Below are 27,632 nucleotides of genomic sequence, written 5' to 3' on the forward strand. Positions count from 1 at the left end.
AATAATAAATAGTACTGAAAATTTGACAATATCGGAAATTTTTACTGAATGAAAAATCCAAATTATGAGATGGAATTAAAATATGAAATTAAACATGTATTCTCATACCACCACAAATCTGGTGTTTACGAATAAAAGAAAAAACCAACAAAAGGGTAAAAAGTGTCTTAAATAATAAATTGACTATTCGTAGGAGAAAAAATAAATGACTTAGGCCAAATGGTGTGGTAACGAGGACGTGTCCATCAACCTTAATCAAAAACATGTGGCCCAATCACAGACTACTATATGTCAACCTTAATTTTTTTTTTAAAAATAATAAATTAAATTTTTAAAAGAAGCAGGAAATAGTTTTTTATAATAAAAAAATTTGTATGATAAAAATTGAAAACTAAAAAGAAGACAGCTAAGGATGGTCACTGTGGGTGGTTGATGTTACGATCCTTATGACCAGAGAAAGGATGAACCAGTGAGGAAACCCTAGTGAAGACAAAGATGGAAGCTGAAGGAAAAATCTAGAAGTGAATTGATCTGAGTTTGAATTGAAGCCTTAACGCCTCGTTTGTTTATCCAAAATTAAACTATCTCATATCATCTCATCATTACAATTTTTTCAAATCTCCATATAAAATATAATAAACAATTCATCTTTTTTCACATATCAAAATACAACTAATATTAAAAAATTATATTATAACAATATTTTATTCAACTTTCAATAAAACATCTCATCTAAACTATGTAATAACTAGCAACGACATCATTTCTTGGAGGCAGATCGTGGCGTTTTGGAGCTAGAGTAGCAGAGGGCTCGTGGTGGCTAAACATCGCATTTCACTTACGTAAAATGCAGCGTTCCAAGGGCTATGACCCTTAAGTCCATTTCTTTTACTTTATTTGGCTATGAGCCTTAGTATGTCAACGACTATTATTTTCCTTTTGTCGAGGATGGAATGCCTCGAACATTCCTTATGATTTCCTACATATGAATGAATGAATGAATGTTATCTTTCCATATGAATTTACTCAATCTTTACACGAGTATTACATTTCCCTTCCTTTCTGTAAGCCACTATCACTAGAAGTTCCGAGCAAGGTCCTAACATTTGGTATCCAAGTCCCCCCATCTTGATGGCAAAGGGTACATGCTCCAGGCTAGGGTTGTAAAAAAAATCCGGTAAACTGGAAAACCGGTCCGAACTGGACCAGACCGATAATATTTATATATATATATATTTATTAATATTATATATAATATGTTTTATATTATATATACTTTTTATATAAAATAATATAAATTATAATTATATATAAGATAATGTTATTATAATTTATAAAATAAATGCTTAATCTTGAACATAAAAATTTAATTCATCATATGCTTTTAATATATAATATTATAAATATATATTATTACTTGTGACGCCCCCAAATCCCCATGCACAAATACAGGAAAATCGAGATGTCCGGATGATGACATCACGGATCACCACCCTATCGACGAGTGCCAAGTGTGTGTATAAGCAACGAATGTGCACGAAGAAACACGCAGCAGATAACAAAAGTTATAACTAAGTACCAGAATTTTTCTTGTTTAATATAAAGCTGTTCAAAACATACATAATAAACTATTACATAACGCAAATATTGTTTTAAAAACTAACTACAAAGCATAGACTTTAATTTCAGCACCCCGGCGGAGCCGCATCCTCGGGCTCAGCCTCCTCCTCTTCCTCGAACTCTGCACCAAAATCTACGGTACCAAAAATGGTGCCGCAGGTAAGTAAAATCCTAACACCACTAGATAAAAACATATTAACTCAAACAACATGCATGAAAGAATGCAATGCACGCCAAAAATCTCATTTGACCCAAAAACGTAACCTTTCCAAATATCCCGCCAAAAGTCACATTTGGCCCATATCCAACTCAAACCATTAACCAATTAATCCGTATGCACTATGACCTCCCCTAGGGGTCATCCGCACACCCTGGCTCCTGTGCCACACCGCAGGTAACGACCACGCGTGTGACACCTAAACGAGCGATGCCCAGTTCTACTCCCCGCTCGTTTGTAGCCAAGCATCCTCTAGCCCTCGCCAGCGAAGGGCCACGGAGTCGGTGCGTAGAGCGATGCCCAGTTCCGCGCCCGGCGCGTTCTTAGCCAAGCATCCTTTAGCCCCCGCTCCGGTCGTTGCCCAGCGACAACTCAGGGGACATCGCTCAGTATATTACGCTTCCGAGTGACCAGAGGAGCTCCACCGAGATAATACCCCATCCCGGCTTGGGGTCGTGATACACACGCACCCGAAAATCCACTTACGCCAATAGAATAGGATTTTCTCAAATTAAATAAAACGCACGTGCATGCACCATGTAAATGCGATTTCAATGCACAAAACGATCAACCAACCATAAATCAATAAATCAAGCAACTCCGTTCTCCATCCATCCGACTCCCGAACTCCTTGGACTCAATCCGGAATCGACCAACCAGCAGATAAATATTTATTGTAAGAGTAAAATACATTTAAATCTAAAAGTAGAGTTTGGAAAATACTTACAGCGCTATACGGTATTTTTCGAAAGCTCGCGGTGTTACAAACGGTGGAGGAAAAGCGACGTAATAGTGTAATTTACACTGTTGCCGTGGGTAATGAATTACCCACTTTCGAACGAGGACAAACCAAGGCACGAAATTGATAGGGAATGGCCTTGAGATATTTATGAAGTTAAGGGAAACGAGTTTGGGCCGTAGGTGGTGGTGGAAATGGCGGTGGAAAGCTAAAAAGGGGTTGAACGGAGTTGAGCTCGTGGGAGCTGCTCCGGAAACAGATTGAGGCCGGAATTGGGTGGGTTAGGATGGTAAGAGGTAGGGGAAGAAGCTGTGAAGAGATGGTGGTCGGAGGTGGAACGACGGCGCCTGAAACGGTGAAAAATCGTGTGACTTGAAGGAGATCGTGGTGGCTGACGGTGGCTCGGATGGAGGTGAAACTTGGTGGGGATGTACACCGGTGAGAGGAGAAGAAAACTGGATGGGTGGTGCAGGCCACGCCGCTGGCGAGCAGAGGTTTTGGGCTGAGAAAGCAACCGGCGACAGGGGAGAAAAATAGGGCAGGTGCTGTGACTTCCAACTGTGTGTGGCAGCTAACGGCTAGTCCGATGGCTCTGAAAATTGGTGTGACGCCCCCAAATCCCCACGTACAAACACGGGAAAATGGAGACGTCCGGATGATGACATCACAGGTCATCATCCTATCGACGTGTGCCAAGTGTGTGAAAAAGCGACCAATGTGCACGAGAAATACGAGCGAAAAGCAAGTCAATAACTAAGTACCAGAATTTTTTTCTTGTTTAATACAAAACTGTTCAACACATACTTAAATAAATATTACAAGACGCAAATATAATTTTAAATCAAATACAAAACATAACATCAGCATCCCGGTGGAGCCGCATCCTCGGGCTCAGCCTCCTCCTCCTCATCCTCGATCTCTGCACCAAAATCTACGGTACCAAAAATGGTGCCGCAGGTAAGTAAACTCCAAACACCACTAGATAAAAACATATAAAACTCAAACAATATGCGTGAAAGAAAAACCGATGCACATGCGCCATAAAACCATAATTTTTCCCACGCACGCCAAAAACCCATTTGGTCCACAAAAACATATCCTTAAAACCAAGCCTCGCCATTATGTCAGATAATGGCCCAAACCACCATTTTCCCAGAAAATGGATCAAAAGCCTCGAAAACCAAACATCACCATTTTTCCAGAAAATGGCCCACATCCGAAAACCATAAAAACAATCCGGTTATGCATGCACCATGATCTCCCCTAGGGATCACCCGCACACCCTGGCTCTGTGCCACACTGCAGGTAATGACTACACATGTAACACCTAAACAAGCGATGCCCAGACTCGCGCCCCGCGCGTACCTGGCCAGGCCATCCTCTAGTCCCCGCCACTCTAGGGACCATGGAGTCGTCACGATAGCGTTACCGTATCGTGCGATCTGGTCGTCGCCCTGCGACAACCCAGGGGATGTCACTCAGTATTATCCACTCCTGAGTGACCAGAGGAGCTCCACCGGGATATTAACCCATCCCGACTTGGGCTCGTGAGACACACGCACCCAAAACCATTTACGCCAATAAAACGAAATTTTCTCGATTAAAACAAAATGCACATAAACACAATATGAAACTCACGCCTCATGGCTCAAATAATCAAGCAAACACAAACAAGTAAAACCAAACACTCCGTCCTCAATCCATCCGACCCCCGAACTCATCGGACTCAGTCCGGAATCAGCCAACCAACAACAATTAATTATTGAAAGAGCAAAATATATTTAAATCTAAAAGTAGGGTTTGGAAAATACTTACAGCGCTATATGGTATTGTTAGAAAACACGTGGCGTTGCAAACGGCAGAAGGAAAGCAACGTAACAGTGAAAATTCACTGTGGCCGTGGGTTGTAAAATACCCACTTTGGAACGGGGGAAAACAAAGGCTCGGGATTGATAGGGAAGGGTCTAAGGATGTTTATGAAACTAATGAAAGTGAAGTTTGGCCGTGGGTGGCGGTGGAAACGGCGGAGGAAGGCTGGATTTCCCAAAATGGAAACTATCTCGTGGGAACTGTTCCGGTGGCTGTTAGAGGCCGGAAATGGGTGGGTTAGGATGGCAAGGAGTCGGTGATGAAGTGGTGAAGAGATGGTGGCCAGAGGTGGAGCTACGGCAACGGATCGGAGCAAAATCTGTGAGGCTTGCTGGGCTTTTTTCGGACAAACGGCAGCTCCGTTGGCGGTGAAAATTGGTGGGGTGGTTCACCAGAGGGAGGAGAAAATTTTGGTAGGGGTGGTGTGCCGCACGGTGGCCGGCGGCGGTGGGTCTGGGCTGATGAAGTTTCTGGCGTGGGAGAGAAGAGAGAGAGAGAGATGAACCGGGAGGGGGTTGCGCGCGGGAGAGGGGAGGAAAAAGGAAGAAGAAAAAGAAAAAGAAAAAAGAAAAAGGAAAGAGAAGAGAAAAAGAGAAAAAGGAAAAAGGGAAAAGAAAAGATGTAGGAAAGAAATGAGGTCCAATCCTCATTCCGGAAAGCAAAACAGATCTGTCGAAAATGAGATTAAAAAATCGTAAAACGACTAATTAAATAAAACACATCATCAAATAAATAAATAAAAACCAATTTTAAAATGCAATAATTTAAAATAAATAAACCAATATATTAATTAAATTAAAAACAACCCTTCAGTGAAAATACACGTAAAAGTGGGTCATCACAATTGGTGGGGATGATCTCTTGTAGGAGAGGAAGAGAATGGTGGGGGTGGTGCTGTGACGCCCCCAAATCCCCACGCCCGAACACGGGGAAATTGAGACGTCCGGATGGTGACAACCCGGGTCACCATCCCATCGTCGGGTGCCGAGTGTGTGTCAGGCAACAAATGTGTACAGAGAAACACGCAGCGGATAAAGAAAGTCATAACTAAGTACCAGAATTTTTCTTAACGTAATACAAGCTGTTTAAAACGTACATAAATAAAATATTATAAAAACACAAATACATGTTTAAAAACAGATAAAAAGCACAGCATCAGCAACCCGGCGGAGCCGCATCCTCGGGCTCAGCCTCCTCCTCCTCTTCCTCGAACTCTGCACCAAAAGCTACGGAACCAAAAATGGTTCCGCAGGTAAGTATAACCCAAACACTACCAGATAAAAACACATATAGCTCAAACAACATGCATGCAAGAACAACCTAAACACATGCCCCGCAAAACCACATTTTTTCCACGCACGCCAAAACCCATATGGCCCACAAAACATCCAAGAAGTCAAACCTCGCCATTATCCCCGATAATGGCCCAAACCACCATTTTCCCAGAAAATAGATCATAACCGAAAACCATACCACACCCACACTGTATGCACCATGATCTCCCCTAGGGATCATCCGCACACCCTGGCTCAGTGCCACACCGTAGAGAACGGCTACGCGTGTGACACCTAAACAAGTGATGCCCAGACTCACGTCACACGCGCGAACCATCTGGGCCATCCTCTAGCCCTCACCAGCGAAAGGCCACGGAGTCGGTGAGTAGGGCGATGCCCGGTTCCGCGCCCTGCGCGTTCGTAGCCAAGCATCCCCTAGCCCCGCTCCCGTCATCGCTCTCGACAACACAGGGGACGTCACTCAGTATTAACCACTCCCGAGTGACCAGAGGAGTTCCGATTACGCATACACCATGATCTCCCCTAGGGATCATCCGTATACATGGCTCTGTACCACACCGCAGGTAACGACTGCGCATGTGGCACCTAAACGAGTGATGCCCAGACTCACGACACGAGCGCGAACCATCTGGGCCATCCTCTAGTCCCCGCCACTAGAAGGACCACGGAGTCGACACGACATCGTCACCCTATCGTGCGATCCGGTCGTCGCCCTGCGACAACCCAGGGGATGTCACTCAGTATTATTCGCTCCCGAGTGACCAGAGGAGCTCCACCGTGATAATAACCCATCCCGGCTTGGGCTCGTGAGACACATGCAACCAAAGACCAAAACGCTGATAAACATGAATTACACAAATAAAGCAAAACGCACATGCACGCAAATAAAATGCAACGCACGCCACACGGTCCAATCAAATCAACCAGTCACAACCAACCAAACAAACACTCCATCCTCAATCCATCCGACCCCCGAAACTCCTCGGACTCAGTCCGGAATCAACAACCAACAACAGATAAAATAAAAATAAATGCTTAATTAAATAAAACAATTGAAAGAGCAATATACATTAAAATCTGAAAATAGGGTTTGGAAAATACTTACAGCGCTATACGGTATTTTTAGAAAGCTCGCGGCGTTGCTAACGGCGGAAAAACAGCAACGTCACAGTGAAAATTCACTGTGGCCGTGGGTCCGAAAAACCCACTTTTGAACGGGGACAAACTAGGACACGGGATTGATAGGGAATGGTCTAGAGGTGGTTGTGAAGCTATAGGAAGTGACGGACGGCCGTGGGTGGCGGCGGAATGGCCGGAAATGGCCAAAAAGGGCAAATCGGAAAACAAGCTCGTGGGAGCTGCTCCGGTGGTCGATGGAGGCCGGAAATGGGTGGGTTAGGACGGCAAGAGGTCGGTGAAGAAGTGGTGAAGAAATGGTGGCCGGAGGTGGAGCGACGGCGGCGGATCGAGCTGAAAACCGTGCGGCCTTTGGAGGGCTTTTCCAGCCAAACGGCCGGCCGGATGGGGGAGGAAACCGGTGGGGAGGTGCGCCGGAGGTGGACGAAGAGGATGGTGGGGGAGGTGTCGCCCACGGTGGCCGGACGGCACTGGGTCGACGGTGGGAAGGGGTTCGGCCGTGGGTGAGGAGAGAGAAGAGAGAGAGAGCACGGGGGGGGGGGGGTCCGAACGCGGGAGAGAAAAGGAGAGAAAGAAAAAAAAGAAAAGAAAAAAAAAAGAAAAGAGGGAAAAAGGAAAAGAAGGGAAAAAGAAAAAGGAAAAAAGAGAAAAAGGAAAAAGATGTGAAAAGAGATGAGGTCCAATCCTCACTCCGGGAAAACGAAACAAACCGCCAAAAAGATTAAAATCGCAAAACAACTAAAAGAAATAAAACACAACCTCAAATAAAATAAATTAAATTAAAAACCAACTTTAAAAACGCAAATAAATTAAAATAAATAGCTAATATATTAATTAAAATAAAAACAAATATTTCAGCGAAAATACACTTAAAAACGGGTCATCACATCCTCCCCTCCTTAAAAACAATTTCGTCCTCGAAATTGCAAGATCACCACCAACTTAAACCAAACCACACAAACGCACATGAACCAACTGAGACCAAGATTAAATTACATACCTTCATCATTCAAACAAATATGGATATAGCTCCCTCATGTCCGCCACTCGCTCCCATGAGAAGTCTTGTGCTAACGGATCTCCCCAAGCCACTTTAACCAACGGTATCGTCTTGGACCTCAACTGCTGCTCCTTCCAATCCATAATCTGTGACGGAACAACTTCATAAGTGAGATCCGGTTGCAACTGAATACTTGCTGGGTCGACGAAGCGTGGCTCTTGCTGTCCAAAGCTCTTCTTCAGGGATGATACGTGGAAGACGTCATGAACATCCCCAATATAATCTGGCAAAGCAACTCTGTAGGCGACGGACCCTACTCTCTCCAGAATCTGAAAAGGGCCGACGTACCTCGGATCTAGTTTCCTTTTCTTACCAAAACGCTTAACACCTCTCATGGGAGAGACTTTAAGATAAACCCAATCACCTACTTCAAAAGACAATTCTCTCCTCCTGGTATCAGCGTAGCTTTTCTGGCGACTCTGAGCTGCCGCCATTTTATCTCTGATGATCCGGATTTGGCTTTGCATCTCTTGAATTATTTCGGGTCCAATAATTCTACTCTCCCCAACTTCATCCCAACACAAGGGCGACCTGCACTTTCTCCCATAAAGAGCTTCGTAGGGAGCCATCTGAATGGTCGCATGGAAGCTGTTATTGTAGGCAAACTCAATGAGCGGCAAATGATTTTCCCAACTCCCTTGGAATTCCATGACACACGCTCGCAGCATGTCTTCCAGAGTTTGAATGGTGCGTTCTGACTGGCCGTCTGTCTGCGGGTGATAAGCAGTACTGAACTTCAATTTAGTACCCAAAGCTGCCTGCAAACTCTTCCAGAACTGCGATGTGAACCTCGGGTCCCGATCCGACACTATACTCTTTGGTATGCCGTGTAGCCGCACTATCTCCTTAACATACAAACGGGTCAACTTACCCAAAGAGTCGGTGTTATTAACAGGCAGAAAATGAGCACTCTTCGTTAACCGATCCACAATCACCCAAACCGAATTCTTCCCACTAGGCGTTCTCGGCAAACCCACAACAAAGTCCATCGTGATGTCATCCCATTTCCACTCAGGAATTGGGAGGGGTTGGAGCATACCTGCAGGTCTCTGATGTTCGGCCTTTACCTGTCGGCATGTGTGGCATTTCTCCACATGTAAGGCAATGTCCCTCTTCATTCCATCCCACCAGTAATTTTTCTTCAAGTCCCGATACATCTTTGTACTGCCGGGATGAACCGAATAAGGGGCCGCATGAGCTTCCGCCATGATCCGCTCTTTGAAATCTGAGTCCTTTGGAACCACTCTGCGATCTCGGAACCGTAATATCCCATCACTATCCATGCTATAGTGCAACGGCCCTCGAGACTTTCGAACTCTTTTCCTGATGTTCAGCAGCTTCGGATCCTTTCTTTGGAGAGCTTTCAATTCTTCAAAATCGGTTACCCGAATATCAAGAACTGATGATAAAATTTCCACTTGCTGCGAACTCTCTAGTAGGAGCCTTCTCATCCCACAAAGTAACGAATCCACTTCCGACGGCTCAGCTTCGTCTTCCAAATGTGACTTCCGGCTCAAAGCATCAGCAACTATATTAGCCTTTCCTGGATGGTACTTGATCTCACACTGATAGTCACTGATTAGCTCCAGCCACCGCCTTTGCCTCATATTTAAATTTTTCTGGGAAAACAAATGCTTCAAACTCTTATGATCAGTAAATACCTCACAAGCTTCCCCATACAAGAAATGCCGCCAGATCTTGAGTGCAAAAACAATCGCAGCCAATTCTAGATCGTGCGTCGGGTAATTCTTTTCATGGTCCTTAAGCTGACGAGATGCATAGGCTACAACCCGTCCTTCCTGCATAAGGACACAACCCAACCCAAACTTGGACGCATCGCTGAAGACTACGAAAGGCTTATGCGGTTCTGGGAGTGCTAACACTGGTGCCGTCGTCAACCGATTCTTTAATTCCTGGAAGCTTCTCTCACATTTGTCTGACCATACAAATTCTGTATTTTTCCGAGTCAAGGCTGTGAGAGGTCCGGATAGGCGAGCAAAACCTTCTACAAATCTTCGATAATAACCGGCGAGCCCCAAGAAACTCCTGATCTCCCGTACTGTAGTCGGGCGTGGCCATGACAAAATGGCTTCTATCTTACTGGGATCAACAGCCACTCCGTCTCTGGAAATAACATGCCCAAGAAATTTAACTTCTTCCAACCAGAACTCACACTTGCTAAGCTTGGCATAAAGCCGGTGTTCTCTCAATTTCTCAAGCACCAAGCTAAGATGATACACATGCTCTTCAACATCTCGAGAATAAATCAGTATATCATCAATAAATACTACCACAAAAGAATCCAGATAAGGTTGGAACACCCGATTCATTAAATCCATGAAAGCGGCAGGGGCATTAGCTAACCCAAACGGCATCACCTTAAATTCATAGTGTCCATACCTCGACCTGAAAGCAGTTTTTGGCACATCCTGCTCTCTGATTCTCAGCTGGTAGTATCCCGACCTCAGATCAATTTTAGAGAACACGGCTGCTCCCTGAAGCTGGTCAAACAAATCATCTATCCGCGGGAGAGGATATTTATTTTTGATGGTCACCTTGTTCAACTCCCGATAGTCAATGCACATACGAAGGGTTCCATCTTTCTTTTTAACAAATAAAACTGGAGCACCCCACGGCGACGTACTAGGCTGAATAAATCCCTTCTCTACCAGTTCTTGCAACTGAGTCTTCAACTCTTTCAATTCAGCCGGTGCCATGCGATAAGGAGCTTTATGCACAGGAGCCGCTCCAGGTTCCAAATCTATGACAAACTCCATCTCCCGAACAGGGGGTAGTCCGGGCAAGTCATCCACAAATACATCGGGGAACTCTTCTACAATTGGAATGTCTGCCAAGGACTTCTTCTCAGACGGCGTGGACACCATCTGAACCAAGAATGCATCCGCTCCCCATGCAATCTCTCTTCTTGCCTGTATCGCCGATATAATCATCGGCTTCTCTTTTAATCTACTCCCCGCAAATTCCAGACAATCTCCATCCGGAAGCTGAAAGCTAACTGTCCGACTTCTGCAATTAATAGTCGCCGAATATCGGTATAGCCAATCCATCCCGAGGATGATGTCAAAACCCAACAGCTTGAACACCACCAGATCAGCATCCAAAGACCTTCCCTCAAAATTTAACGGGCATCCCAAAGCAACCTTGGAACACCACACCATCTCACCATCGGGTAGTGCCACTACCATGGCCTTCGGCAACGGTTCCGTAATCAAGTTACACACCCGAGCAAACGTGGAAGATACAAACGATTGTGAAGCACCGGAATCAAACAAAGTACAAGCATAAAACTCATACAAACGGACCCTTCCTGAACCAAACACACAACCCATGAAATCCAAAAAAGCAAAGAAAGAGCCAAATGCACCAAAAATTAAATCCAACTTAAAATTAATTTAATCCATACCTGTGATTACTCCAGCATCATGGGTCGCTGGTGCCTCATCATCCACCTCTCCGGGTGTGACAGCATAAACCCGAGCTTGCACTGTTTGCCTCGGGTTGGTCCTTCCACCGCGCCTACCTCCACGGCTCCCTTGGGCTATTCGTGTACATTCTCGGGCAATGTGACCCTGCTGGCCACAACTATAACATCGAACCCCACCAGAAGTGCACTCGCCCACATGGGCTCTATTACAAACTCCACAAACAGGTACACGTCCTCCCATGCGAACACTTGAGGATGCTTGCGGTCGAGTCCCGGACCGCTGAACAAACTTCTGGGGCGAACCCGAGCTGCTTCCTTCACCAGAAAAACTCCGCCTCTTTTGCCCTGGAGGGGAGCCCATACTCAGATTATTTTCCCGCTCTATAAGGGTGGCCACATCCACTAACTCCTGAAAAGTGGATATCCGATGGCTGACCACCAAACGGCGTATATCAGGGCGTAGCCCTTCCTGAAAACGATCTGCTCGCATCTCCTCAGTGGCAACAAGATGAGGAGCAAATCGCTCAAGTTCTATAAACCTCCGGGCGTATTGTTCCACTGTTGCGCCCCCTTGGACCAGATTGGAGAACTCTCTTGCCTTTTGCTTCCTTACCGATGCGGGAAAGAAGCGGTCATTGAACTCCTTCTTGAAACGCTGCCAAGTCACCGCAGCGAAAGATCCCAATTCAGATTCCAACAGCACCCTCTTGGTATCCCACCAATCAGAAGCGATACCCTGCAAAAGATAACTGGCGTAGAGTACTTGCTGATCTTCAGTGCATCCACACACCTCAAAGGTTTTCTCCAGATCTTTGATCCATTTTCCAGCCTGAAGAGGATCCTCATTTCCAGTAAAGTGTGGAGTCCGATGCGCTAGGAAGCGCTCATAGGTGCATCCGGCTTGCACCATGCTACTGGACCCTCCTGGATGCATCCAAGGTCCTCCCTGATATGGCCAAGGACCTCCTGGTTGGGGCCAATACCCTCCTTGTGGTGGACAGGGCCCTCCTGGTGGTGGATAAGGCCCTCCTGGTGGTGGATAAGGCCCTCCTTGTTGTGGCCAAGGACCCCCTTGTTGTGGCCAAGGTCCTTGTGGTGGCCAAGGCCCTGCCTGTTGTGGCCTAATATTCTGTTGCATAAACTCCGTCATCTGCCTTATTGCCTCGGCTAAGGAGTCATCTCTGGAGGTATTGTCTTGCGGTTCCTGAGTATTTTTCCTTGGTCTTCCTGGTCTTCCCATTTTCCCGACACAACACCACACTTGACCCTCCTTTAAGAAAACAAAAAAAAACATCACAAAACCAACATAAACAAAAACAACACAACACAACAAGAAACAAAAGAAACCGGCATGTTAAAACATAACTAAATAAATAAAAACAAGCAACCAAGCTCAAACAAATAAACAAATAAAACAACTATACTTAACATAATTTTTAAAACACAACTTTAAAACATTCTGGTACTACCTACGGGACATGTGGTTTTACCCAGAGCCAAACTGCTCTGATACCACCTGTGACGCCCCCAAATCCCCACGCCCGAACATGGGGAAATTGAGACGTCCGGATGGTGACAACCCGGGTCACCATCCCATCGTCGGGTGCCGAGTGTGTGTCAGGCAACAAATGTGTACAGAGAAACACGCAGCGGATAAAGAAAGTCATAACTAAGTACCAGAATTTTTCTTAACGTAATACAAGCTGTTTAAAACGTACATAAATAAAATATTATAAAAACACAAATACATGTTTAAAAACAGATAAAAAGCACAGCATCAGCAACCCGGCGGAGCCGCATCCTCGGGCTCAGCCTCCTCCTCCTCTTCCTCGAACTCTGCACCAAAAGCTACGGAACCAAAAATGGTTCCGCAGGTAAGTATAACCCAAACACTACCAGATAAAAACACATATAGCTCAAACAACATGCATGCAAGAACAACCTAAACACATGCCCCGCAAAACCACATTTTTTCCACGCACGCCAAAACCCATATGGCCCACAAAACATCCAAGAAGTCAAACCTCGCCATTATCCCCGATAATGGCCCAAACCACCATTTTCCCAGAAAATAGATCATAACCGAAAACCATACCACACCCACACTGTATGCACCATGATCTCCCCTAGGGATCATCCGCACACCCTGGCTCAGTGCCACACCGTAGAGAACGGCTACGCGTGTGACACCTAAACAAGTGATGCCCAGACTCACGTCACACGCGCGAACCATCTGGGCCATCCTCTAGCCCTCACCAGCGAAAGGCCACGGAGTCGGTGAGTAGGGCGATGCCCGGTTCCGCGCCCTGCGCGTTCGTAGCCAAGCATCCCCTAGCCCCGCTCCCGTCATCGCTCTCGACAACACAGGGGACGTCACTCAGTATTAACCACTCCCGAGTGACCAGAGGAGTTCCGATTACGCATACACCATGATCTCCCCTAGGGATCATCCGTATACATGGCTCTGTACCACACCGCAGGTAACGACTGCGCATGTGGCACCTAAACGAGTGATGCCCAGACTCACGACACGAGCGCGAACCATCTGGGCCATCCTCTAGTCCCCGCCACTAGAAGGACCACGGAGTCGACACGACATCGTCACCCTATCGTGCGATCCGGTCGTCGCCCTGCGACAACCCAGGGGATGTCACTCAGTATTATTCGCTCCCGAGTGACCAGAGGAGCTCCACCGTGATAATAACCCATCCCGGCTTGGGCTCGTGAGACACATGCAACCAAAGACCAAAACGCTGATAAACATGAATTACACAAATAAAGCAAAACGCACATGCACGCAAATAAAATGCAACGCACGCCACACGGTCCAATCAAATCAACCAGTCACAACCAACCAAACAAACACTCCATCCTCAATCCATCCGACCCCCGAAACTCCTCGGACTCAGTCCGGAATCAACAACCAACAACAGATAAAATAAAAATAAATGCTTAATTAAATAAAACAATTGAAAGAGCAATATACATTAAAATCTGAAAATAGGGTTTGGAAAATACTTACAGCGCTATACGGTATTTTTAGAAAGCTCGCGGCGTTGCTAACGGCGGAAAAACAGCAACGTCACAGTGAAAATTCACTGTGGCCGTGGGTCCGAAAAACCCACTTTTGAACGGGGACAAACTAGGACACGGGATTGATAGGGAATGGTCTAGAGGTGGTTGTGAAGCTATAGGAAGTGACGGACGGCCGTGGGTGGCGGCGGAATGGCCGGAAATGGCCAAAAAGGGCAAATCGGAAAACAAGCTCGTGGGAGCTGCTCCGGTGGTCGATGGAGGCCGGAAATGGGTGGGTTAGGACGGCAAGAGGTCGGTGAAGAAGTGGTGAAGAAATGGTGGCCGGAGGTGGAGCGACGGCGGCGGATCGAGCTGAAAACCGTGCGGCCTTTGGAGGGCTTTTCCGGCCAAACGGCCGGCCGGATGGGGGAGGAAACCGGTGGGGAGGTGCGCCGGAGGTGGACGAAGAGGATGGTGGGGGAGGTGTCGCCCACGGTGGCCGGACGGCACTGGGTCGACGGTGGGAAGGGGTTCGGCCGTGGGTGAGGAGAAAGAAGAGAGAGAGAGCACGGGGGGGGGGGGTCCGAACGCGGGAGAGAAAAGGAGAGAAAGAAAAAAAAGAAAAGAAAAAAAAAAGAAAAGAGGGAAAAAGGAAAAGAAGGGAAAAAGAAAAAGGAAAAAAGAGAAAAAGGAAAAAGATGTGAAAAGAGATGAGGTCCAATCCTCACTCCGGGAAAACGAAACAAACCGCCAAAAAGATTAAAATCGCAAAACAACTAAAAGAAATAAAACACAACCTCAAATAAAATAAATTAAATTAAAAACCAACTTTAAAAACGCAAATAAATTAAAATAAATAGCTAATATATTAATTAAAATAAAAACAAATATTTCAGCGAAAATACACTTAAAAACGGGTCATCACAGGTGCACTATACGGCGGCCGGACGGCTGAGAACCAGGAGGTCAAAGGGGCGGCGACGGTAAGGAGAAAGGGAAGAGGTAGCGCGCGGGGAGAGAGGAAACAGGGAGGAAAAGAAGAAGAAAAAGAAAGAAAGGAAAGAAAAGAAGAAAAAGAAAAGGAAAAAGGGAAAAAGAAAAAGAGAAGAGAAAAGAAATGAGGTCCAGTCCTCACTCCGGAAACCAAAAACTGATCCACCGAAAACGATATTAAAAACAGTAAAACGACTAAATAAATTAAATACCGCATCAAATAAATTAAAACCAATTTAAAATACAATAATTTAAAATAAATAAACCAATATATTAATTAAATTAAAAACAACCGTTCAGTGAAAATACACGTAAAAGCGGATCATCACATTACTAACATTTTATTATAAGAAGTAAGAACTAAGAAAAAAAAAATTACTCAAATAGTCAAATATTATTACTAAATTTTGAAATAATCACTAATACTAAATAGTCAAATATTATGACTTAATACTAAATACTAATAGTCTAATATTATATTACTAATTTACTATTAATATTATACTTTCAGTCTATGTATAAACTATAATAAACTATTACTAAAGTTTAAACTACTATACTAATTTTAGTAACTAAATCACTACACTAAATAATCACATATAATGAAGTCAAGTCGAATTGCTCCAACAAGGGGAGTCGACATCCCTCCGTCTAGAGAGGGAACCTCCGCCTTCTCTCTAGAAACACAGCTTTCTGAACCCGTTCGGGGGGGAGAGGGGGAACCGAGTCTTCGGCTCCATCCTCCCTTCTCTCCCCCCTCCGTTTCTCTGTTTTCCGTTTCATATCCTTAGTGGATGTTTTTTTTTAGTTTGTTTTCAATTTTTGCTTATTTTGTTGGGTCGGGTTGTTGGTTTTTGGAAGCTCCCGGTGGAGGGTGCTGTATCGCCGTGGCTCTTACGCCAAGGCTTGCCCTCGGCTAACCCCAGTGCTCCTCCTTCCGGTCGATCTTTGTTGTGAAGCGGTGCGGAAACGTGAGCTGACCTGGTGGGGAGGATCCGGTTAGTGGTTTGGCCTCGGTTTCTGGGGAGAGTGGCCGACCATGGCTCTTGCGGCGGTTTGCCCTGTTTCTCGTTTTGGCAGGGGCGTTACGAGCTGTTGGTGGGGTGCAGGGGCCGCTGGGGAGGCTGTTTAGCTGCGGGGATGTGGGGGAGGCTTCGTGGGCTGTCCTCAGGTGCGGGGACGTCGGGAGCTTTCTTCAGGTGCGGCGTGGAGGATGCGGCGTGGGCAGCCCTCAGAACCGTCTGTTGATGGGAACTGTGATGACCCGCCTTTAAGTGTATTTTCGCTGAAGTATTTGTTTTTATTTAATTAATATACTAGTTATTTTATTTTAATGTATTTGCGTTTTTAAAATTGGGTTTTAATTTAATTTAATTTATTTGAGGTTGTGTTTTATTTCTTTAAGCTGTTTAGTGGTTTTAATCTTTTTGGCGGTTTGTTTCGTTTTCCCGGAGTGAGGATTGGACCTCATCTCTTTTCACATCTTTTTCTTTTTTTTTCTCTTTTTCCCTTTTTCTTTTTCCCTTCTTTTTCCTTTTTCCTTCTTTTCTTTTTCTTCTTTTTCTTTTTCTCTCTCCTCTCTCCCCGATTCGGACCCCCCCCGAGCTCTCTCTCTCTCCTCCCTCTCCCTCACGCCGGCGCCACCTTCTCTCTACCTTACCGCCGCCGTCCGGCCACCAACCGGACCCCCACCGGTCCCATTCTCTTCCTCTCCCTCCGGTGCACCACCCCTCCAAAACCCACCCCCAACCGGCCGGCCATTTGGCCGGAAAAAGCTTCCAAAGGGCGCACGGATTTCACTCCGATCCGCCGCCGTCGCTCCACCTCCGGCCACCATTTCTTCACCACTTCATCACCGGTCCCTTGCCGTCCTAACCCACCCATTTCCGGCCTCCAACGACCACCGGAGCAGCTCCCACGAGCTTGTTTTCCGATTTGCCATTTTCGGCCATTTTCGGCCATTCCGCCGCCACCCACGGCCGTCCGTCACTTCCAATAGCTTCACAACCACCTCTAGACCATTCCCTATCAATCCCGTGTCCTAGTTTGTCCCCGTTCAAAAGTGGGTTTTTCAGACCCACGGCCACAGTGAATTTTCACTGTGACGTTGCTGTTTTTCCGCCGTTTGCAACGCCGCTTGTTTTCTAAAATTGCCATATAGCGCTGTAAGTATTTTCCAAACCCTATTTTCAGATTTTAATATATATCGCTCATTCAATTTATTTACTGTTGTTGGTTGTTGATTCCGGACTGAGTCCGAGGAGTTTCGGGGGTCGGATGGATGGAGGACGGAGTTGCCTGTTTATTTGTTTTATATTATTGGATTATTTTATTATGCATTGTTATGGCATTACATGGTGCATGCACGTGTGTTTGTGGGTTTTGTGTGAAAAGCCTGTGTATTGGCGTGAGTGGTTTTACGGGTGCGTGTGTATCACGAGCCCAAGCCGGGATGGGTTATTATCTCGGTGGAGCTCCTCTGGTCACTCGGGAGCGAAATAAACTGAGTGATGTCCCCTGAGTCGTCGAGAGAGATGACGGGAGCGGGGCTAGGGGATGCTTGGCTACGAACGTGCCGGGCATGGAACCGGGCATCGCCCTACTCACCGACTCCGTGGCCCTTCGCTGGCGAGGGCTAGAGGATGCTTGGCTACGCACGCGCGGGAGGCGCGGAACTGGGCATCGCTCGTTAGGTGTCACATGCGTGGTGGTACTCTGCGGTGTGACACTGGAGCCAGGGTGTGCGGATGACCCCTAGGGGAGGTCATGGCGTATACGGTTAAAATTGGATAATGGTTTATGAGGCCAAATGGGACTTTTGGCGTGGGCCAGATGGACTTCTGGCGAGATATTGGGCCGGATGGACTTCCGGCGAGATATTGGGCCAAATGGACTTTTGGCGGCCAAATGTGGCTTTTGGCGTGTTTTTCGGAAAGGATATGTTTTTGGGCCAAATGGGTTTTTGGCGTGTGTGGAAAACTGGTGTTTTTGGGCTTCGTGCATTGGGCATGTTTCATGCATCTTGTTTGAGTTATATGTGTTTTTATCTGGTAGTGTTTGGGGTTTTACTTACCTGCGGAACCATTTGTGGTTCCGTAGCTTTTGGTGCAGGAGTTGAGGATGAGGAGGAAGAGGTTGAGCCCGAGGATGCGGCTCCGCCGGGTTGCTGATGCTATCTTTTATATTTGTTTAAAACTGCATTTGTGTTTTGTAATATTTTATCTATGTATGTTTTAAACAGCTTGTATTAAGTTAAGAAAAGAAATTCTGGTACTTAGTTATGACCTTCTTTATCCGCTGCGTGTTTATCTGTACACATCTGTTGCCTTGCACACACCCGGCACCCGTCGAGGGGATGGTGACCCGGGTTGTCACCATCCGGACGTCTCAATTTCCCCGTGTTTGGGCGTGGGGATTTGGGGGCGTCACAGGAACTCTGTGATGCTGGGCGAGAAACGGACAGGGACGATGAGGTCGAGGGGCGGCGGCAACAGAGGGAAACCCTAACGGGTCGGGCCCCTTGTGCCTACAAGCCGGGCAGTTGGGCTTGGGCTTTTTAGCTTGCAGCCCAGTTTCGCTTTTATGTATTTGGTTTATTAGTCTGTTTTTTTAGTTTTTTAATAATACAGAATGGTTAGAGTCCCACTCCTCCTTTTTGGAGGAATGTGGGTGTTTGTCCTACTCCTCTTTTGGGGATGTAGGTGTTGGTGCTCCTCCTCCTAGGGAGGGTGGAGATTGGGTGTACCTCTCTTCTTCGGAAGAGTGGTTGTTTTTAGCTCTGCGTTGTCAGAGCGCTCTATCTCTTGACTGCTGTCAGGAGAGAGGGTGTAGAAGTTTAGACAAGGTCCGTCACAAAGGAATTTGTTGACGGGGAAGCTCCTGAACAGTTGCGTTAGTTGACTATATGTCACAGCTGTAACTTCGTTTTATGAATGAATGCTATGAAGCATATTTTCATCAAAAAAAAAATAATCACATATAAAATAATCACTATAGTCTATTAATAATATAGTTATAATAATCACTAATATTTATAATCACTATAATTAATACTAATATTTATAATAATATTAATAGTCTAATACTATTTTACTATTCATAATATACTTTAAGTCTATATAATCATTAATTACATAAAAAATAATTACATATATACTAATAGTCTAATACAAATATTCTAATATAGGCTATAGTTATACTCATACTAATATAGTTATACTAAATCACCAAAACTAATACTAATATATAGCTATACTAATAGTCTAATATTAATACTATTACTATTATATAGTCTATTACTATTATATAATAGAATATAGTGTAGTATTAGTTATATAGCTATAACTAATACTAATATATATACTAATACTAATAGTCTAATATAGACTTATAGACTCATAGTATTAATACTATATTGCATTGTTATATTCTTTAATTTATTATGTATAACTATGTAGTCTATTATATATATATATATATATATAGTCTATTATATTAATACAATTTAAATTGTATGACCTAATACTAAATACTAATAATCTAAAACTATATTACTATTAGTATTATACTTTAAGTCTATGTATAATTTTATAAATTAGTATATAAATCATTATACTAAATAATCATATATAAAATAATGATATAGTAACACTAATACTAAATTAATATACTAACACTATCAATATAGTTTATCAGTAATATAGTTATAATAAAACAAACTCACTATAACAATTAACAAATATTAATATCATTATATGGTACTTATAATCACTATAATGAATACTAATATTTATAATGATACTAATAATCTAATATAGATTATAGTTATACTCATACTGATATAGTTATACTAAATCACCAATTCACCATAAGGTCCATAACTAATACTAAGATATAACTATACTAATAGTTTACCAATAATACTATTGTATTGTCTAATATATTATATAACTATAACTAATACTAATATTTATATACTAATACTAATAGTTTAATATAGACTTATAGTATTAATACTAATAGTTTATTATATATATACTATATTTATAGTCATTAATAATTATATTATTTAATGTATAACTATATAGCCTATATATAGACTTATAGTATTAATATCATTATATGTAGTAGTAACACTAATATTATAATAGTTTTAGTCATTGTTTTGTATTTAATAATATAATTGTTATATTTTTTTAATTGTCTTATATTTATTTTATTGTACTATTTTTATTTTATTGGACACTTATTTTAACCATTTAAGTGTATTTGTTTTTGTATTTTAAGCCCAACCACCACAGCCCAGCGACCCGACCCGGCCCGGCCCAGCCAGCAGCCCAGTTCAAATTAGGTTAAACTAAAGAGTAAAGCCATACTAGACCTTTTTTTTTTTTTTTTTTTTTTTTTTTTTTTTTTTTTCTGCTTCCAGTTTTCTACTGCGCCGACTCCTCTTCTTCTTCTTCTTCTTCTTCTTCAATGCTGACGGCTGGACCAAGCACGCTACAAGGCTCTTTCTTAATAGTTGCCGTTGGTACGTTTATCATTTATTGCATTAATTATATGTAGTTTTGTTACATAGGGACGCCTAACTTCCTAAGAAATAGCTAGTTAGAGGCTTAGAGCACTTCATTAGCTGTAGTTAGACTATCAACTTGCGTACATAATTAGGTTGAGGGGCTTGTAGTTAAACTAATTAGAAAGCTTGTAGTTTTGTACATTTATTTAATATATTATTTGTAGTTTTGTATATTTATCATTTATGGCTGTGTATGTTAACTGCTGGTTCAATAATATTTTTTTTAGTTTATTTATTTGATGAATATTATTTTGGTAATAACCGTAATATATTCTTGGTTAGTGAAAAAAGAAATCTATTGGAGTTTAACACGATCCGATAATGTGATATATTTTTTCTTTGTTAGTTTATTTATTTGATGAACATTATTTGGGTAATTTGCTAAATTACTACTTGTACATGCGTGTGGCTTAAATAATATTAATATGTTTTTTAAATTGCTTGGTCTATTATTTTATAAAGTGTGTGACTGTAATCTAATATTAATGCTATTTATTGTTGTTATTATAGATGAATCAATCAAATGAAACACCCAACGATGTAAGACCTTCAAAGGAAACGAGTTAAAAGACCATGGAATCAACGGCGACTAATGATCCACTTTCTCCACCCTCCAATGTAAGTAAGCCATCTAGTGGTCCTGGGAGTGGTAGGAAAAGATCTGTAGTTTGGGACTATTTTAAAAAGATTAAAATTGAAGATAATTCAAAACCTAGAGCTGCATGTAATTTTTGCGGGATTACTTATGCTTGTGATCCTAATATAAATGGAACAAAATCAATATTACAGCACTTGGAAAAAATCTGTAAGAAGTCTCCACTTTGGAAAGTGGATAGAAACCAATCCGTATTAGGTTTCCAGTCTGCAGAAAGCAGTGGGGGGCTTGTATCTATTGCCTTTAGTGTTGAGGCTTGTAGAGCAGCCTTAGCTGAAATGTTGGTTATTGATGAGCTTCCTTTTAAATTTGTGGAAGGGGAAGGGTTTAAGAAATTTATGCTTGTTGTGCAACCTAGATGGAATGGGATTCCATCACGTGTAACGGTTGCAAAAGATATTTTTAGACTTTATTTGAGAGAGAAAGACAAGCTGAAATGTGCTCTTAAGGGGTAGCACATTTGTCTAACCACGGATACATGGACATCTGTGCAAAATTTTAACTACATGTGTCTCACCGCACATTTTATTGATGAAGATTGGAAAATGAACAAAAGAATTATCAGCTTTTGTAAGGTGGAAAACTATAAGGGTGAGACATTGGGAAAAAAAATTGAAATGTGTTTGCTTGAATGGGGGAGGCCCAAAATATTTACAATTACACTTGATAATGCGAGTTCAAATAATGGGATAGTTTCGTATATCAAAAGAAAGACAAGGAATAAGAGTAGGTTGTTTGTAAAATTTCTAAAACTTTTTTATGATGCAACCTTGCGTTTCTCTGGGGCCAATTATGTCACTTGCAACTGTTTTGCATTTGAGCTTGCGACAATTCATGTACGGAAGGGACTCATATATTGAGGACAATGGCATTTAATATGAAATCTAAATTTGAGAAGTATTGGGGAAATATTGAAAAAATGAATCTTTTGTTGTATATTGCATTGATTCTTGATCCTCGATATAAAATGCGATGTCTAGAAATTCTTTTTGAAGGATTCTATGAGGATAACACTTCAAAAGTTCTTATGTTGTTGGATTTGGTTAAAGATGTTTTGACTCGTTTATATGATAGTTATTGTGCAAATGAGGAAAGTAATGTTGGGGCACAAGATCAAACTATGAGCCAATCAAGTGAGGGATGGGCTACTACTACAAATTCAAATCATGGGGTAGGTGAAGGTGATTTTAGATCAATGGGATCATATATCCGTTTAAAAGTTCAGTGCGGTTGGAGTTGGAGAACTCTTTGGAGAGTAAATCTGAATTGGAGAGGTATTTAATGAAAAATGTGGAAAGAGTGATCCAAAATTTGAGTTGTTGAATTGGTGGAAGGTTAACAGCATTAGATACCCCATGCTTTCAAAAGTTGCGCGGGATGTTCTTGCAGTTCCAATATCTACAGTGGCTTCTGAGTCGGCTTTTAGCACAACAGGTCGAGTACTTGATCATTTCCGCAAAATTGGCTTTGCTCATCTTCTACCCCATTAAACATTTGCATTTTAATGGATGATGTTGAGGAGTTTGAGAAATTTGATACATGTATGTAGCATCATTCAAATTTTCTTTAAATGTTTTTAAAATGTATATCGTATTAGTAATTTGTTTTAATTATTATGCTTTATTTTTTCCTTTTTGTGTAGAGCTTATGGAAGACTTAGGGAGTTCTTCAAGACCCACTTCTTTGGTTGGAGATGATTAAATTTAAGGTAGGACAACTTGTATATTTTATTTTCTTAAACTTTTTTATTTATTTATTTAATGTAATTACTAACTTTTTATTGAAATTAACTGCTTGATTTATTTTAATACAATTGCAACGTTTGTTGAATGGACTATTGGATTTGGTGGCTACGTGCATAGCTATTATTATTAGCTATTTGTTCTAGTTGTAAGGTTTTTTATTGGATGTTTTTGTAATTTGAACTTCTAATTTAGATCTGTAATTTGGACTTGTAATTTGTTGAACTTTTGGACTTGTAATTTGTTAGACTTTTTGATTTGTATTTTAGACTTTTGGTATTTGGATTTGTAATTTGTTAGACTTTTGGACTTATAATTTAGACATTTGGAATTTGGACTTGTAATTTATTGGACTTTTGGACTTGTAATTTAGACTTTTAGACTTATTTTATTTCATAGCAGATTTTTTTTTTTATTGTAGATTTTATTTTTTTGTAGCAGTTTTATTTAAAGGCTTAAAAGCTTAGAACATATTTTTTTTTACACTAGATTTCTTATTTCAGTTTTTGTGTTGTAACAATTTTTTATATAGTAGAATTTTGTTTAGATAGCATATTAACAATTTATAAGGCAGATTTTTTGTAACTGATTTTTTTTACATAACAGATTTCTTTTATAAAGCAGATTTTTTTTACATAGCAGATTTTTAAAACAGAATTTTTAAATCAGTTTTTTTTTTTAAAACAGAATTTTTTAATAACAAATTTATATTTTATTAAAACTGGAAAACTGGACTGAAAATCGGTAAAACCGAAATACCGGTTTATAAGGAAAATAGGTGCGTAATCGGTTTTAAAAAATACAAAACTGGTACCTACCGGTTCGGTCCTAGATTTTGTCCAAAACCGAACCAGTTACACCCCTACTCCAGGCACCAACAGGACACTCTCCCTCGGCAAATGGATTCCCATGATGAGGCCCTGCAAAACATCAATGAAAGGTTGGATCAACTTATAGATATGATTAGAACTATAATGGCACATAAAATAATATTGTTAATAGAGTTTCATCAAACACTTCCTGCCCAACGTTTGTTAATAACCTCTTATCACATGGAGGGCACGGCCTTGGTGTGGTACCAAGACACTATTTAGTCTAGTCAATTTACATCATGGGACACATTTGTGAGAGCTTTATTGTTAAGTTTTGGACCGACAGCCTATGAAGATCCAATGGATGCACTCACACGCCTCAAACAAACCACTTTAATAGCTGCATATAAGGCCCAGTTTGAGGTCCTGTCAAATTGATTAAGGGGCTTATATAACCATCAAAAGCTCAATTGTTTTATGAGTGGTTTGAAGGATGAGATCTATTTGCCCATAAAGATGCTCAATCCTATCAACTTGGGGCTGCTTTCGGGTTAGCATGATACAAGAGGAGAGTACCTATTATCAACAAGGGGAGATTTTTAAACCTATTCCATATAAACCTTTTACCCAATCTAGAAATTTTTCCACACCTGCTAAGCAGTCAGTGGACAGTGCCTTTAAGAACATTAAATATGTATCCCTAATAGGAGGATTTCCTCAACTACCATGGATGAGAAATGACGAAAGGGGCTTTGTTACCACTGTGATGAGAAATGGAACCCCTCTTGTGACGCCCCCAAATCCCCACGCCCGAACACGGGGAAATCGAGACGTCCGGATGGTGACAACCCGGGTCACCATTCTATCGACGGGTGCTAAGTGTGTGCAAAGGCAACATATGTGCACAAAGAAACACGCAGCGGATAACGAAAGTCATAACTAAGTATCAGAATTTTTCTTAACGTAATACAAGCTGTTTAAAACATACATAAATAAAGTATTACAAAAACACAAATACAGATTTAAACCAAATATAAAGCGTAGCATCAGCAACCCGGCGGAGCCGCATCCTCGGGCTCAGCCTCCTCCTCTTCGTCCTCAAACTCTGTACCAAAAGCTACGGAACCAAAAATGGTACCGCAGGTAAGTAAAACCCAAACACTACCAGATAAAAACACATAGAACTCAAACAATATGCATGAAACATGCCCAATGCACAAAGCCCATAAAACACGATTTTTCCACACATGCCAAAAAACCCATTTGGCCCAAAAACACATCCTTTCCGAAAAACACGTCAAAAGTCACATTTGGCTTTTATCCGACTCAAACCAGAATCCATGTTATCCGTATGCACCATGACCTCCCCTAGGGGTCATCCGCACACCCTGGCTCCAGTGCCACACTGCAGAGTACCACTACGCATGTGACACCTAACGAGCGATGCCCAGTTCCACGCCCCGCGTGTTCGTAACCAAGCATCCTCTAGCCCTCACCAGCAAAGGGCCACGGAGTCGGTGCGCAGAGCGATGCCCGGTTCCGCGCCCGGCGCGTTCGTAGCCAAGCAACCCCTAGCCCCCGCTCCCATCGTCTAGCGACAACTCAGGGGACATCACTCAGTTTATTCCGCTCCCGAGTGACCAGAGGAGCTCCACTGGGATAATACCCCATCCTGGCTTAGGGTCGTGATACACACGCATCCGTAAGACCACTTACGCTAATACACAGGCTTTTCACACTATTTCACAAACACACGTGCATGCACCATGAAATGCCATAACAATGCATAATAAAATAATCCAACAACATAAATCAAATAAACAGGCAACTCCGTCCTCCATCCATCCGACCCCCGAACTCCTCGGACTCAGTCTGGAATCAACCAACCAGCAGATAAAATAAATTGAATGAGCAATATATATTTAAATCTGAAAATAGGGTTTGGAAAATACTTACAGCGCTATATGGCAATTTTAGAAAACACGTGGCATTGCAAACGGCGGAGAAAAAGCAACGTCACAGTGAAAATTCACTGTGGCCGTGGGTTGTGAAAAACTCACTTTTGAACGGGGACAAACTAGGGCTTGGGATTGATAGGGAATGGTCTAGGGATGATTGTGAAGCTATTGGAAGTGGTGGTTGGCCGGGGGTGGCGGCGAAAACGGCGGTGGGAGGCCGGATTTTCCAAAAAGGAAAGCTAGCTCGTAGGAGCTGTTCCGGTGGTCGTTGGTGGCCGAAAATAGGTGGGTTAGGACGGCAAGGGACCGGTGATGAAGTGGTGAAGAAATGGTGGCCGGAGGTGGAGCGACGGCGGCGGATCGGAGCCAAAGCCGTGCGGGCTTTAAAGAGGTTTTCCGGCCAAACGGTCGGCCGGATGGGGGTGAGTTTTGGTGGGAAGGTGCGCCGGAGGGAGGGGAGCCGAACGGTGCCGGCGGTGAGCCACACGGTGGCTGGATGGCGGCAGATCGGGGAGTTGAAGGTTTCCGGCGTGAGGGAGAGAGAAGAGAGAGACCGGGGGGGTCGACGCGGGGAGAGAGAGGGAAAAAGAAAAGAAAGAAAAAAAGAAAAAGAAAGGAAAAAAAGAAAGAAGGAAAAAGAGAAAAAGGAAAAAGAAAAGGAAAAAGGAAAAGAGATGTAGGGAAAAAGATGAGGTCTAATCCTCATTCCGGAAAACAAAACTAAACCGCCGAAACGAGATTAAAAACCACAAAACAACTAAAAGAAATAAAACACATCAATTAAATAAATAAAAAAAACAATTTTAAAATGCAAATAAATTAAAATAAATAACTAATATATTAATTAAATTAAAACAACCATTTCAGTGAAAATACACTCAAAAGCGGGTCATCACACCTCTCATGTGTAGGTCACCAAATATTTATTACTTACAAGCTCAAGAAGAGTTGGGAGACAATGCTCAAGGGGTAGAGGAGGAGCCTACAGTTGAATTGATGGAGCCAGTAGCAGTACCAGTTCTGAATAGTGACAAGGAACTAGAAATTTCTTTAAATGCAATTTTTTGAACCACAAGTGCCAATACCATGTGACTCCTTGGTAGAATTGGGGATGAACAACTATTGGTATTAATCAATTTGAAGAGTACACACGATTTCATGGACCCCTCCATTATTTCCAAAACCAGACTTCCAGAGGATGACACCAAGTTGGTGTCAATTAAAATATGAAATGGGAGAACCTAGTACAAAGTAATGGCTTCTACAGTAATGTGAGTATAAAGGCTTCAAGGTACGCAATTATTTGATATTCATTGTTTTATTTTATGTTGAAAACTCTAATTATTTAGATGGTTTTATTTCTCCTAAAATATTTAGTGAGCCTCATTATTTTATTTTATGATGAAGATTATTATTTTTGGGACTAAGAAAAATAAATATTAAAATATTATTATTTAATATTTTATGATGAAGAAAAACAAAGTTTGATTTTAAATAAAG

This window comes from Carya illinoinensis, chromosome 16 (assembly GCF_018687715.1).
Source record: "Carya illinoinensis cultivar Pawnee chromosome 16, C.illinoinensisPawnee_v1, whole genome shotgun sequence".
Taxonomy (NCBI): domain Eukaryota; kingdom Viridiplantae; phylum Streptophyta; class Magnoliopsida; order Fagales; family Juglandaceae; genus Carya; species Carya illinoinensis.